The 15,905-nt window shown below is 32.0% G+C and overlaps 1 long non-coding RNA gene across 1 annotated transcript; it reads right to left on the reverse strand.

The window, feature by feature from the left end:
- Positions 1-1,172: 1,172 nt before the first annotated feature.
- Positions 1,173-9,700, reverse strand: LOC143236397 (uncharacterized). Its single transcript, XR_013019547.1, has 3 exons — positions 9,609-9,700; positions 6,435-6,540; positions 1,173-1,397 (listed from the first exon to the last, which is right to left on the reverse strand). It is a non-coding gene; the product is annotated as an uncharacterized LOC143236397 (long non-coding RNA).
- Between the last annotated feature and the right edge of the window lie 6,205 nt (positions 9,701-15,905).

Consider the following 15,905-nt stretch of genomic DNA (forward strand, 5'->3'; position numbering starts at 1 on the left):
TACGTTGACTGAACTCCATTTATAATAACATGCTGCTTTCTTCAATCACGCCACTCTTCTATCCAATTAGTTAACTTATCTCCATGCATCTCCAGAGATAATTTTCTTTACAAGCCTTTCATGTAACGCTTTTTCAAATGGTTTCTGAAAATATGGATACATCAAATCTATACTCTTACCCTTATCTACATATACAATAATTATTTCAAAGCGTGCAAAAGATTTTTAAGGCAAAATATTCCCTAAGTAAAACCATGTTGACTATTCGATAAAACTATAAAATTTGTTAAATAAGCCTGCAAAGTATATTTTACCATATTTTCCGAAACTAGATGTAAGAATAGCAGGCTTATAATCACTGGAACAACCTCTATTATCTTCCTTGAAGATAAAAGTGGCATTAGCTAATTTGAAATCTGTTGCTACTTGATATTCAATATTTAACCTCTTTTAAACTTCTAAGGATGATATTATATGGCTTAAAACCCTTACCATTCATTAGATTTCCCAGTTATATTAAAAAAAAAAGAATTTGTATAATTTGTCTTGCTCAACTTTGTTCTCATATATCCATTGAACAAGATAAGAAATACTGCTTAAGTCTTCATTAGGAAAAAACTAAAGAAAAAGGAGAATTTAATGACCTAGTTATTTTATAAACATCGGATAGAAGCCTTCCTCTGTCATCCATCAAAGGTCCTATCCCCATCATAACATTTTTTTTCCTCTATGTACTGTTAGATTTTATGTTTTCAGTCAAATGCTTTCATATTTCCTTATGAATGTTCTAATTTCCTGTTTGACCATCTTTCTTGATCTTCTAAACTTTTTTATAATACCAGTCAATTTAGATTTCTTGAGTTTGTGCTGTGTTTTCTTTAACTTTACCTCTTGTGCCATTTGTAAGCTAACCTGGTTTTATTTGCAGCTACCATTCTAAATACTGAAAACTTTTTCTTTAACAAATTTCTACATTGCTCAATATCTCAAAATAACCCAGCTGTGCAGTTCACAGCAGATGATATTTGTTACATCCCTTAAAAATTCACTTTTTTGAAATATAGAATCAAATTATCATTATGTCTGATTTCAATATGTAACAAATCTCAGATTTAATACAACAATGACAACTTGTACCTAAGTACTCACCAATTTCCACCTTTTCAATCATTTCTACATTAGAAGTTAACAATAAATCTAAAATAGCATTACTTCTTATACGTTGCTTGGTAATTCATCTTGTACAGTTTTCAGAAACGTTTCTTCCTCATGTGACCCCAGTGATTAGGTGTTATGTCTGTGGATTTACAACGCTGGAATACGGTTTGCTCTGTGCTTAACTTCAAACAAACAAATTTCCCTCATGGTTTGACTCTAGTATTTCTCAATCAATACGTCTGAAATGAAAACAACACATAATTATTATCTTATTAAGAACTAAAATCTTAATCTTACTGTAAAGTTTCTCACTAGTTTCATCAATTTCGTCCGGTAGTCTGTAACAACTTCCTATTAAGAGCTTATCCTCTCGATATTCAGTAACATAAACACAAATTGATTCAGTTCCCTTGCTATTATCCTTAATATTCTCAATTTCAACAACATGTAACTCACGCTTTACACATTGAGCCACTTCTTCACCTCTCTTTACTATTCTGTTCCAATTATATAACCAATAACTATATATTTTGATCGAAATTTATGTCATCAAAACCATGTTTCAGTTATTCCCATTATATCTAAATGTTCTATTCCTACCAATACTTTAAAGTCATCTATTTTTTCTATAACTTTTATAATACACAAAATGGAAATACTGATGTCATTATTGCCCACGCTTGAAACAATCTTTTGATAAGAAGAGAAGAAATTGATAGAATTTAAGGTTCGGTTTGGTTACAGTCAGACCTGTTTGATACTGAGCAGCTTTATCTTAGAATTACGGTTCTTCTTGATGATTTTTTTATGTTAAGATTTTATGGACGTACGTAATCCTAATGGATCAAATTATTTCCCCTTTTCATCTCTACCAATGTAATTACAAACCCAGCGGCTACCATATTTGTGACTTTGATCCACATTGACGATGATCAGGTTTTTAATCACTGGCTAAGACACCTCCAAACTTTTTTCATATGTACAAATATTTTCAAAGCATCGAATATTGCATCTAAACTTTAAAATATTAATAAATGATATAATGTCAATAACAGATATATTGTTTTGACTGATACTTTGATACATTTTCATCTGATACTATATATGACGTCATTATCTTTGAAGACATCATTATATCCCCCTTTCTTCCCTTCCGTAGGTCTAGAGGCGTCTAGCGCCATATAACGGCGTGCGCACAGGTGACGCCCAAACTACTTATGTGTTCTTTTTAATCAACAGTTTCTGCATGTATTATTTAAGTGTATTAAATTTGTATGACTTATTGTAATTAACGCTTTCTATAGGTATATATATTATATTTGTATAAGTTCTTTGTAATTAATTGTGAATTCTTAGGAACTAGGAGTAATGGATTGATTGTTCAGTCGCATTGTATTTCTATGATAATTTCAATTAACAGTTTCTATATATTATTTATGTTAATCATATTTGTATAATTTATCTATAATCAACGGGTTTTTATGCTTCTATATATCTATGCTACGCATTTTTTTGCTTTTGAAATTCTTATGATATGCTCCGATGTAGCTCATAGAGTTCATAACTTTTCTAGTGATTTCATGATATGTGCACGCTTTACTGATGTTACAAAAATAAAAGTAGCAGCGTTAAGCATCCCTTATGTGACGTCATTTTAGACAAGGAATGCAAAAACTATAAAATTACTTTTTCATCAATCAAAAAGTATAAAAATATGAAGGGTTTATAAATTGTCAAAATAACTTCTTCATACCTAAATATAGACTACCTATTAAAGATTTGAATCAGGCACCATGGAGCACAAAATGAACAACAGATGGTTTTAACAACACGACAACAGTCGATGAAGTTGTGCAACAACACTTGTAATAAAGAAGGTAATATAATAACACTATAGCGTTGTAAAAAAAACATTTTCGACTATATAACAGATAAAAATAAAAATAATGTGATCATATGAAGATATAACAGTGATCAAATTTAATAAAGGAAAATCATTCACTTAATTTGTGCGGGTGGAATGTTACCAGTTGTGAATTAGTCTATTTTCAAGTCATTCCCTTTTTTACCGTATCAGATGGTGAATATTGGAACCCCAGCACAGAGAAGTCATTGATGTCATGTTCCTAGCCACTAAAATGTTATCCAGGTGGATAATCTTCATACAATCTTCTTAAATGACTAAAATATTAATGGATTCTATAGCACAGAAAACGGTCCTTTTGTCCAATATCTATAGTTTTCTATATTGTTTGTATACAATACAGTAAATCAGGCAATGATGATATGCAAATAAAAGGCTGTCATATGTCGAAGGAAAATTTGAATCCATGTACTTATGTATTATAAGTGGGTTCCCATTTTGGGTGTTGGATGTAAAAAAGCTTTGCAATAAAAAGTTACGAAGATTTGTGTAGTGCCTGTAGAATATTAAAGAACGATCATTAAAGAAGTGTTGGTGGCCGGATTTTCTCTGAGTAATTTCTAGTTATTCATGATGATATTGTTTTGTATTTTTTGTTTGTTTCAAGGATGATTTGTTAAGATAAGAGGAATCCATTTTTTGTTGGCTTTTGCAGTAGGTCGTAAAAGTGATCCACGGGTTTTAAAATTCACAGTAGACACAGCCTTGTGCACAATAAATCTTGTGTACTCTATTTTGGATAAAAACAGAACGATTTTATTAATTTTTGATATTGAAGTTATCATCCTCACTACATATCATGCAATTTATTAGGATCTGCTAGTAATGAATTGTTTAGTGCTGTGTGGATGAGAAATGTCAAAATATAGGTAGGAATAAAAATCGGTGGTTTTTATAATGAACACTAGTAGTGATTCGATTATTTATAAAAGAAAGTTCAGAATTCGGAAATGGCAGTTTTCTTTTTTTTTTGCTGAAGATTATTTATGTAGATTAGAGGGTGGGATTAAAGATAGCTACAAAACCTAGGAATTTTACGAATTCCTCTCTGCACCCAGAGACTATACCAATAACATTATTGATGTACCTACAATAGACGGCCAGCTGTGATTCTTAACATACCAGGCAAGTAAATTCGTAAAAGATGGCCCTATTTTAGACCCATAGTGACAGCATAAGTTCGTTTATAATAGTTACCATAGAGAAACCTAAGATCTCCTCACACATATTCTTCTCCGTCTAGCTGAAATTTTGTTAACTCTAACTGCCTTCTTTAAGTAGTACCTTTTATTATTTTTTATTTTTATTTTAGCTGTTTGAAATTAAGCACGTAGCTACACAATGGGCTATCTGTGTTCTGACCACCACGGATATCGAAACCCGGTTTCTAGTAGTGTGACTCCGAGGAAATACCGCTGTGCATTGGAAGGCAGCTGTAATATAGTTCGAAAATTTTAAAATGTCACAGTTTTATTACATTTTTATTATTTATCACAAGCATTATTGTACAACGTTACCAACTTGAAAAGTGTTGTTAAAACCTCGTGGTGCTCCGTGTGCCGTTCATGAGGTCTCTGTAAAAAGTTTAATAGCTAGTCTGTGTGTAGATCTGAAGAAGGGCGGTAGTCGTAATATGACCTACCAATAAATTATGTAGTTTTGGTAATATATAAATCCTTCATATCTTTTACGAATTACAAAAGGTCAAAACTAATATAAAATATCTTGGATACGCCATCAATCTAAGATTTTCACTTGATAGGTCAGGATACTATCTAGTTCAGCAAAGTACAAAACAAAGAGTTTTGTTAACGTAGAATGTCTCAGTTCATAGCTACCGTTTATTTTCCACGGTCATTGTTGCACAAACTTGCAATGCAAATGAACTACATGAAGAAAAATTATTTGCATCATAGAACGATCAGTGTAAGTTTATTTATGAGCTAATATATACCTCAACAACCAATCTTAGCCAATAGAAAAGCTAAAATACAGTGTTCGATTAATTAAAAAAAAAATCATTGCTGTAACATCCCAAATTCAAATCACTGACTTATGTCGATAATAAAATATTTTATAAGCCCCTCAAATTTCTTTATTGTTGATCTCATTCATGTCTAATCTCAAAGAAAAAAATGGAAAACTACTTAGTATAAATGCTGTAAACTACTTACGTTATCACATTTTAGAACTCGTGAATCGTATATTTTTTGTGTAACAATGAAGAATGACTGAACCAATAAATAGAAAATAGAATTTTGCATGTAAAAAAAAGTCTTAAAAGCATATTTTCTCTGAGAATATTATAGAAGCTCAAGTAATTTTGCGTCACTGTTGAATATTTCAAATTGTTTGTTTATGAAAGTATAATTGTTGTTAAGCTATAATTAATATTATAATTATTCATTTCTACTTAATAATCGACAAGCCTGAAGGCAATTCTTTCACTAAAATCACGTAATCCTAATAATTGTGCCACAAGAGTTGTTAAGAACATTTAAGAAAAGTTACAGTTCATAATAATTAAACATAATTATGGGTGATAAACAAACCATAAAAAAACATGTGTGACCACTCTGTCAGTGGTTGTTACATACTAATATATTTGAAGTGCTTGAAACATTAATTTGCTTCTTAAAGAGCAAGCTTAACTCTTATAAGAATGCCGAAAAATTGCTTGCAACATATACTATGAAATACAATATGTGCTGAAAATAAAATAACTAAACAAAGACACTGGATTTTTTATTGTTAAATATTTTCGAAAGAATGAGATTGTACAAATAAATATTGTACACAAGGAGCATTACTTCGAATATGGCAGCCATGTCTGAAGCAGCAGATGAAATGCAATCAGTCAAGTCATTCAATCACTGAAGCTATTGAAACTCATGTTCTATAGGGTATATGAGAGTTTCACAAGTTGTGCAAGTAGAATAACTCATAAACAAGAGTTGGCTTTATGTGCATACGAATTAATACAGTAGATGCTAAACAAGCCAGTAATCTTTCTTTAATAGTAACCACTTGAATAAGAAAAAAAAATCATTTGTGTTATAGAAGACATCGTGGACTGTCACAAAAATACATTATAGATGTGACAGATTTAGGAGAACGGATAAAATAATTTTTTTCTGCACACATAAATGAGTATTCACAATAAACATCTAGAAAATAATGTCTTTCTTTAAAATTTTCCCGCAAAGCAACATAGATGCTATCTACGCATGGCCTTTTCTAATTTTGAACTGATAGATTAAAGGGAAGCTAGTTAATCAACAGCACCATCATCAGTTCTTAGGCTGTCTAACAGAACAATGGGATTTGTCGGTCACTCTTGTAGGATACTCACAACACAATTACCATTTCTGTGGTAATGGGATTCGAGCCATGAATCTTCGGTTCCACAGTACTGGTACACTGTTCATTGAGCCACGTTAGCGCAAGGAGTTTTTAAACTGTAAAATTAAATTCAAATTCACAAATATGTACATATAAATAAACATGTATTTAAAATACAATACAACTGTACTATTTTTGAGTACACCAACATATAAAAGCAGTTTCACAGATATTTGTTATAGGCTGCGACTAATTAAATAACAAAATTTACATTCAGTACTTTATGATTTTGATTACTCTTTAGACATGCCTTTGTCAGATTTCCTGATTATGTCAGCATAAAACCACGCATGGACTGGTGGTTAAGGAATTGAACTAGAAATGTGTTGGATCGAGGCTCAACGCCGAACACGCTCGCTCTTTCAGCCATGGAGACGTTGTAATGTGACTATCAGTCCTAAAAGTCAGTCTGATTTCTGTAGACAAATTGCTAACGCTCTGATCGGCAGTTCGAAATTAAGGATGGCAGCAAATAATGTTAGTAGTTTTGCCATAAACAAACAAACAAAAAAAAACCTGCATGAACATGTCACAAATGCTTGAATTTTTTTATCTGACTAAAGGAAATTTACATAAAAATATCCGTGAAATAATTTTGTTTACTTTTATCCATTTCTTACCGCTTAATTTGTTTCAAATGTTAGAGCACACAAAGTTACAAAAGGGCTATCCGCATTAGCAGTCTATAGTTTTTAAATAAATGATTAAAGAAAGAAAACATCTAGTCAAAAACACCTGCTACTAAATAGTGAAATTTTACTAGGGAACTTTATTTTACGAACCATGAACCATCAGATCCACAGTTAGACACGTTAACTACTAGATTACATCCTTCACTAACTGTGTAGAGAAGTTTATTTGAAAAACAAAATTAGCTTGTATGAAGTATCCATTAGAAATTTATTGGTATTATAGAAGATTATAGAGGATCAAGAAATTGGCCAAATAGGAAATTATAACATTTTAAAGGATGTATGTAAAAATTTGGCTTAAAACAAAAATTAACAGTGAGGATTTTAAAAGTATATTACGGGTAAGTAAAATGTCAGAATGGGGATAGAACCTTTGAGGGATCACAAAGAAATAATTGTATGTGATGATTATGAAACGGCTAGGCTATTAAATACTGTTTTTTCTACAATTTTTATAAATAAAGACTTAAGCAGTATTCCTCATCTTGTGCAACTGATAGATGGAAACAAAGTCGAAAAAGACAATTGCATAAATTCTCAGCTTGTTAAAATAAAATTGTCAAGTTTAAAAAATGATAGGTCTTCTGGGCCAGATAATATATTTCCCGAAAGTTTGGAAGGAGATGAGGTATTGGATATGTGAGCCACAGTTTTTGTAAATCCTTGAATAGTGGACAAGTACTAACAGATTGAAAATTAGCTAATGTCACATCTATCTTCAAGGAAAGTAATAGAAGTTGTACCAGTAATTATAGGCTAACAAGTCTTACATCAATTGTGGTAAATGTTTGGAAAGTTTGATAAAAGCTACCTTGCAATCTCATTTAACAAAATTTAGAATTTTATCAGATAATCAACATGGTTTTACTTTGAAGTGGTACCTCGGTTGTTATCAGGTGTATGGGATAAGTTAAGTAATTAGATAGAAAAGTGGCTCAATTAAATAAAGCAGAGGGTTGTTATAAATGGAGTTTAGTCAAAGTGCTTTAATGTTGCAAGTGGTGAACCTCAGGGCTTAGTCTTAAAACCATTGCTTTTCTTGATTAAAATTAATGACACAGATGAAGGAATGGTCAATAAATTATTTAAATTTGCTGATGATATCACGATCGTGAGTGTTGCTGGCTGGGATGAAGACGCTGCCGCTTTACAAAAGAATTTAGATCATTTAGTGAGTTAGGTAAATAAATGGCAGATGGGTTTCAATTATAATAAAATGCAAGATATGCATGTAGATTATCATAATTTGAATTATAAGTGTAATTTGGATCGGAATAACAGTATCATGGAAGTAAAAGTATCTTGGTGTAATGATTGATCAGTCTCTCGAGACATCCAAGCAGTGTTAGTGGTAGGACAAATAAGATTTTAGGTTTCATCTACAAATATATTGAATACAAGTCTAAAGAGGCTAAGATTTTATTTTATATAGGTTACTAGTTAGGCTACACTTGGAATACATTGTTCAGTCTTGGGCTCGTTACCTTAGAAAAGACATTAAATTGTTGGAAGGGGTTCAGTCGAAGGTTACTAAAGTGGTACCTCGGATGAAGATGTTGTAATAGGAGGGATTAAATCCTTAAACTTGGTTTCTCTTGAAAAAGGAAGAGTTAAAGAGAATCTGACTGAAGTATTCAAGATTGTTAAAAGGGTTGATGATGTTGACGCATCAACCTTTTCCATATTTAACAGTGAGAATTAAAATTCTAGTGAACACAAATATTCATATTCATGATAAAGGCTAACTTTAATCTTTTAATATAATAATTTTACTTTCGCCTAAAAGATGAAACAGCCCAGATGGACCAACAGGTCCTTGGTTGTACCCAAACAATATATTAAGTATAGACTATTGCACATTGCTTTGAAATATTGTACATATATTTTGTAAAAAGTAATAATGAGACAAAGTATCAAGGTGGCAATGAAGTTATAAATGAAATTTGCATCTTTCAAAACCCGAGCTGCTCGATCCGTGAGAACACATAAACTATGTGCCATAACGAAGACTCGACCACTGTGTAAGTTTTATTTCATCAAAGCAGCTTACATCGTTAAGTGTAAAGGTTAATTAAATTTGGTCGTTCTTTAGAATTCAAAAATATGGAACCGAGATACCAATTTTGAAGACAGAATACATGGTACTAAGTATTTCTAAGAAACTGTTAAAAAATCAAAATGTTTTCGAGGAATCTCATTACTTTGAGAAACTTTTGACTCCCATTGTACAACATTGGAATAAAATATGTAAAGTAGTATTTGAGTTACAAAGATACGTAACGATAAAGAGGAATATCAAATTGAGAGAGAGACAAACAATATCAAGCTTATATTTCCCAGTTCACCTACATATACAACGAAAATAAAATAGCATAGGTGAAAAAATAAGCTTCAGAATACATTTATAAATGGTAAGAGAATCATAAACTTACAGCTTTGCCTGTCAGTACATCTGTATAAGATATATGTGCAACATGTTTAAAGAAAAAATAACTTTAATTCGTATTTGGTTGTCACGCAAAATCACGTGCAGATGAAATGTGAATAGAATCTCACGAATTAGTACCATTGCTACGATTATCTAATGATAACATTTGAGTAAATAATTACATCGATGATTCACCGCACTGAATATATGGTCGGAAATTGTATTGCACAATTTTTATCACTTTCATCGATACTTCTGCATTCTTGAAAACACAATACAGTTATCTATGTTTAAGGGTCACTTTACAGTGCAAACTATTATAATTGATTCGTAAGCATGTTCTTGAACCTGCGTTTTATGCTACCTGACCAAACTTGAGGTTTTACGACTCTTCCTTCCATCGCCAACACGTTTATACCAAAACTTATTTTATGCCGGTACAGTATATTACAGTAACATCTTCAGTCAATTTATTTTTAAGGTATTAATGTTTTTTTGCGTAAAAAGTACACGCTAAAGTGTATTAAGTGCTTCAAAGCATTGCGTAGAAATACATGCAATGGAACTTCCATAACAAGGAATACATTTGTTAAGAAATTGCTTAACGTCAGTGTTTTATGAATATAAAATATTGAGCTTTGTAATTTATGATGATTTTAAAAGAGTTTTAAATGAGAAATATCTGAGCACATTGCAGCGAAAAGCTGAATGTTGTAAGATATAAGACATCAACGTAAGAGCAAGTATTAAATAAATTTGTACATTAATCTATTAAAATTAACATAGAATAAAACATTATTTCGACAACAAATGTGTAATGAAACATGACATATGTTGAATGAACCAAACTAGTTTAAATACTCCAGGTTTGTTAATTTAATACTCAAACTTGATAATGTACATGTACATGTTCTTACAAGTTAACCTCTCCAGAATAAGTAAGTAAATCTTAATTCAGTTCTAGGTTTTTTACACCGTTACCATAAAAAATGTGTTTATAATAAGAATTATTTTTATGACATACTAAATTTTAACAGCATCATTACTGTAACTTATGCAAGATAGGAAAATATCTTTTAAATAATGATCAAAAGCATTTAAAACAAGGTTTCTATAGCATTACTCTTGTAATAAAAGCACATGAGCTGAATATAAAAAAAATAATTAGGGATGAATTAATGAAAAGGGTGTTAGAACAGCTATAAATATTTTGTTAATACGGGACTTAATGCTATACATATGTGAAAAACTATTTTTAACTGTTTATTTTTAATTCCGCATAAAGCTACACGAGGGTTATCTGCACTAGCCTTCTCTAATTTAGCAGTGTGAGGCTAGAGGGAAGGCAGCTAGTCATCACCATCGACCGCCAACGCTTGGGCTACTCTTTTACAAACGAATAGTGGGATTGGCCGTACCATTATAACGCACTAACGGATGAAAGGACGAGCGTGTTTGGTGTGACGGGAATTCGAACCAGCGACCCTTAGATTGCGAGTCGAGTGCCTTAATCATCTGGGCATGCTGGACCTACTAACTGTTCGGCATACGTATTATAGACTTGTTTTTCAATATTTTGAAACGTATAATGAAACGTGTAGGTAAAACTTGAATATTAAAAGTGACAGAAATATCCTATACAAATACACAGTGTTTAAAACCTCGACAAAAATTCATTTAAAACGTTTCATTACTCAATGATTAAAATATATTCAGAAACATTCTCATCGCAATGAACATATTAAGAGGAATGTGGAAAACATCTGTGATTAATTTATTTTTATAACAGTTTTAGGGTATTGGTTTTCTTATATTTGGCGTTTAAGCCGTAACGTTTATTAAAATATTAAATTGCATATATATATATATATATAAAGCGTTTCATAGAATCTTTTGTCGCTCATTGTCCAACCCAACTGAGGTGTTGTTGTATTGAACGAAGAACCTACTGTACAGTGACTTGTGGGACGCAACAGAGATTTGAAAAATTGTTTTTACACATTCAACTCTAGTGTTTTTCACACATTCTTACTGTGCCATTAAAAACTCATAATACTTGCTAAATATATGTTACATTACACGTAGCTTGTTCCCCAAATTATTTTATATAAGCAAATATTTTTAGTTCATACCTCCCAAGGTTTATATTAAATAATCAGTGCTTTTGTAACTATAAAAAGCTGTTTTTGGTTGGTTTTTATATTACATTGTAGAATGTGTTCAACACAGAAAATATGTATAATAAGTAAAAAAGTTATTAGTATTTGTAATTCATTCGTTCGCAGGACAACTCTATCATTGCGGTAAGCTGGTAAATTATGATGCTACTGAACGACTTCGAAATGTGATAAGAAACCACGGTTTAAAGATAATGTTTACATAACAGTATTGCTACAAACCCTTAGCTTTTAAGGCAGTTAGAATACAAGGATGCTTGTGATAGTAGCTGTTTCTATGTACTGTAAAAACAACTTTTATAGTAAAATTATGAATGTATAAATTAAAACAATGATTATTTATACATTGCTTCTGTTTCATGTGTAAAAGGGTAAATCTAGATTATCATTCGGGATATGGTTTATGTTTAAATGAAAGATTTGGCATTATAAAGCTATTACATAAAACTACTGTTTATTTGTTTTTTGAATTTCGCGCAAAGCGACACGAGGGCTATCTGCACCAATTGTCCCTCATTTAGCAATGTAAGATTAGAGAGAAAGCAGCTAGTCGTCACTTCTCACCGCCAGCTTTTTCTTAACATTAACAAATCATTCATTCTATTACTTGACAACCTAACTGCTCCCACTTTAAAGTTGTTAGTGATATATCGAAGAACGATGTGTCTTGTAGTCAAAAGTTTCCATAAAGAAAGCCATGCCATTTTCAATAGTCTATATACGTTTGTTAGGATTGTTATGAAGCCCTCAAATATATATGTGTGTGTGTGTTTGAGGGTTTCGATATTACACCATGTAACACAAATTTTGTTTCTGGATAGTATGTGTTACTTCTTAATTGCTTATGTTGTAAAAGTGCAGAAAATGGCCATTATTCCCTTCAAACTTTGCTTTTATGACCTGGATAATAAAATTTAGAAATTAACCTATTTTCTATGTAAAAATGGGAATATTTGCACATTTTCATTTCCATAAGGTCTGAATAAAATAACATATTAATCAAGATTTCCATGTATTTATATTAAAGTTATACAAAAATGTTTAGAAGTGTTTCGAGATTTGCGACTGTAATGTAAATCATTTCACGTATCAGAGTCCAAATATAGTCTCCCATCATGTTTTTGTTATATGCTCCTTGGTAGCGGCGTTCAAAGTCCAGTATGTCTTGATGGAAGCGCTATTATTGCTCCTCTGAGTATGCTCTCATGTTCTCCTTGAATTTATCGAGATAAGAGTCAAGGATATAGACTTTCAGGAACATCCTGCAGCCCATTTTGCCGTAGTTTTTCACCAGAGCCTCAACCTGCTCCACATAATTTTCGGCCTTGTGATTGCCCAAGAAGGCCCGATCCACTACGACAAAGCTGCCCCAAGTTTTTTTTTTTTTGCTTCCTACTGAGCTTCTTTGGGAATTCTGTTCACTCCAGGATCTTTTTTATTTGTGGTCCAACGAAGACACCAGCTTTGACCTTTGCCTCAGACAGGTTAGGGAAGAAGTCTCGAAGGTATTTGGAGACTACAGACTCCTTATCAAGAGCTGTGACAAATTATTTCATAAGACCCAGTTTTGTGTGGCAATGATGGAAACAACACCTTCTGAAGGTTCACTAGTGGTTCACACTTGACATTGTGCCTCAGAGAACTTGGTCCGTTGCCAGTGCTTCCTGTTGTATTGCGCTGCGGTGTCCCTGCTGTCCCAAAGGCAAAGATAACAGGGAAACCTGGTAAAGCCTCCTTAGAGACCCATCAGGAATGCCACCATTCTGAAGTCTCCGATAATTTCCCAGCCATACTCATCATATTTCAAGGCTTCTAGCAAGGGCTTGACGCTGTTGTATTCCTCTTTGAGGTTCACCGAATGAGCCAAGGGAAGAGACGGATACTTAATCCAGTTATGGAGCAGCACAGCTTTGAGGCTTCTACAACATTCTAGAAAATTCTTCTTAGCTCGAGAAAATTCTCTTTGAGCTATCCAACACTGAATCTACCTGAAATGTTCTGGAAAATGGGTAAATTTGAAAATTTCATTACCCAGATCACAAAAGCAAAGTTAACAGAAAAATGGGTCTTTACCATTTACTTTAGGCATATGCAATTGGGAAATAACACTTTCTGCTCAGGAACAAGAAAAAGTAAAAACTTTTGTTACATAGTGTTATTTTTATTTAAAGCTGTGGTGAAATAACATAAAATGTCAATAAACGTTCAATGATTTGTTTGTTTAGAAATAAATACAAAGCTACACAATAAGCTATTTGTATTCTACCAACCACGGGAATCGAAACCCGGTTTTTAGCGATGTGAATCCTTAGACATACCGCTGTGCTACTTGGGAGCACCTGCAATGAAGCCGATTGAGAAAATCAGTGACATTAATAATACACTCCTTAGTGAGAAGGTATTTAATTAAAGAGATGGAACGTAACGTTAACCACAATTGTAATGGTGATACTGATTAAGGTTTTAGGTTTTATTTCTATAGATTTCTAACTGCTTAAATACTTCGAGTCAGTTTTTTGGGGGGATCTTTTAAAATTATGACTACATACAGTTCCAACTTTAATATGATTTTTAATAAATTTTAATGCATTTTGTTTGTACTTATAGTGCGTGCACATTTATCAGAATTGCACACTTTACCAAAATTAACAACTTAGTCTTAACAAAAAATTCGAGCAGTGTTTTCAACATTTTGGAAATGACAAACATATTTACAAAATTCATACTCTTAAAATTCACCGACTTTTAGTCACATGAAATTTTAGAATTTGAACAGTGATGTTGGGTTATTTTTGAATTGTTACATTATTTCTTTATAACAATATCATAGTGGTTAAGTTATTTAATATAAAATATTACGTAATGGTTAACTAAAATGCAAAAAGAATATTTTGCCTCTTTTGGACAATCTAAACTTTAAGCAAAAAAAACAACTGCACTTTCTTTTTTTTTGAAAAAAAAGGTTAAAGTTTATATTGATGTATATATCTTAATCACTGTGTAATATCATATAAGAAAATGGAAGTGAGGTAAACTGCATTTATAAGTACACCGGTATCTGTTTGCACAGACGGGAAAGATTAAAGAGCATTTCGTATTAAAAAAATTAAAATAAAAAAATCAAGAAAACTGTGTTGTAATGATTATTTACAATGCTTTACACTTGGACTTTATGTTTTTGATCCTGTCGAATTATTACTTGCGCATCAAGGTACTTTTGTGTTTCGTTATTGGGATTTCCAATACCTAAAACAAAACAAATATACTTATATAATGTGATCGTCAAACATTATACTACTTGTTCAAATCCAACAGCAAAAGAGAAACTTCGACACGGAATGATAAAATGTAATAGTGAAGCCGATTTGACTAGGAATTGAACATCTGTCAATTTATCTCACAGTTTCTAACGGTCCAGTAATGACATTTCTACCTGTCGTAATGCCAAACCATCTTTGAACACGGAACAAAAAGCTATATCTCTTATATATATTTTTTGATATTTAACCAGAGGGATGTGACTTGGATTTACAGAAAGGCCAAACTATTCAACAAAATTCCCGCGAGTCCTTGCGTCCAATAACGTCTACCGATAAATCAGGTCAATGACAGAAAAACCCGCAATATCAACGTATTTATCGTAGTTGCACCAAGCACCATTTGACAGTAAATGAATGTTAGGAAGTAGAGTATGACCTGCTGTCTCTGTTTGCACTCTGGTGATACCTATGGTATGATATATATTTATCTTGCCCTGACCATTACAAAAGAAATATGCAAGATTTCCAAAATAAACTCTCAATTCACTGGGGTCTTTTCAATAGGTTGGATTTACTAAGAACGTTTTATATTTCAGAAACCAATGTGCTAACTTTTGTATTTTCGATCATACTTATGCAGAATGGTGATATTTATAGCTCTGATTCAGTGTTCCATCAACTGTGATAGTTTTTTAACTCATTGCTAAAATAATTAACTTTTTGCAGCAATTAAAATAAGACACAACTACGCGACACAGTTTACGAATGATTATAACCGTGTAGTAATTTGCAATAACACTAAATAGCAGTTGATTTCCTCAAAATTGTAAATTGACCTTTGTGAATTTATCTATAAACTTTCTG

Source organism: Tachypleus tridentatus, chromosome 2 (genome assembly GCF_004210375.1).
Source record: "Tachypleus tridentatus isolate NWPU-2018 chromosome 2, ASM421037v1, whole genome shotgun sequence".
Lineage (NCBI taxonomy): Eukaryota > Metazoa > Arthropoda > Merostomata > Xiphosura > Limulidae > Tachypleus > Tachypleus tridentatus.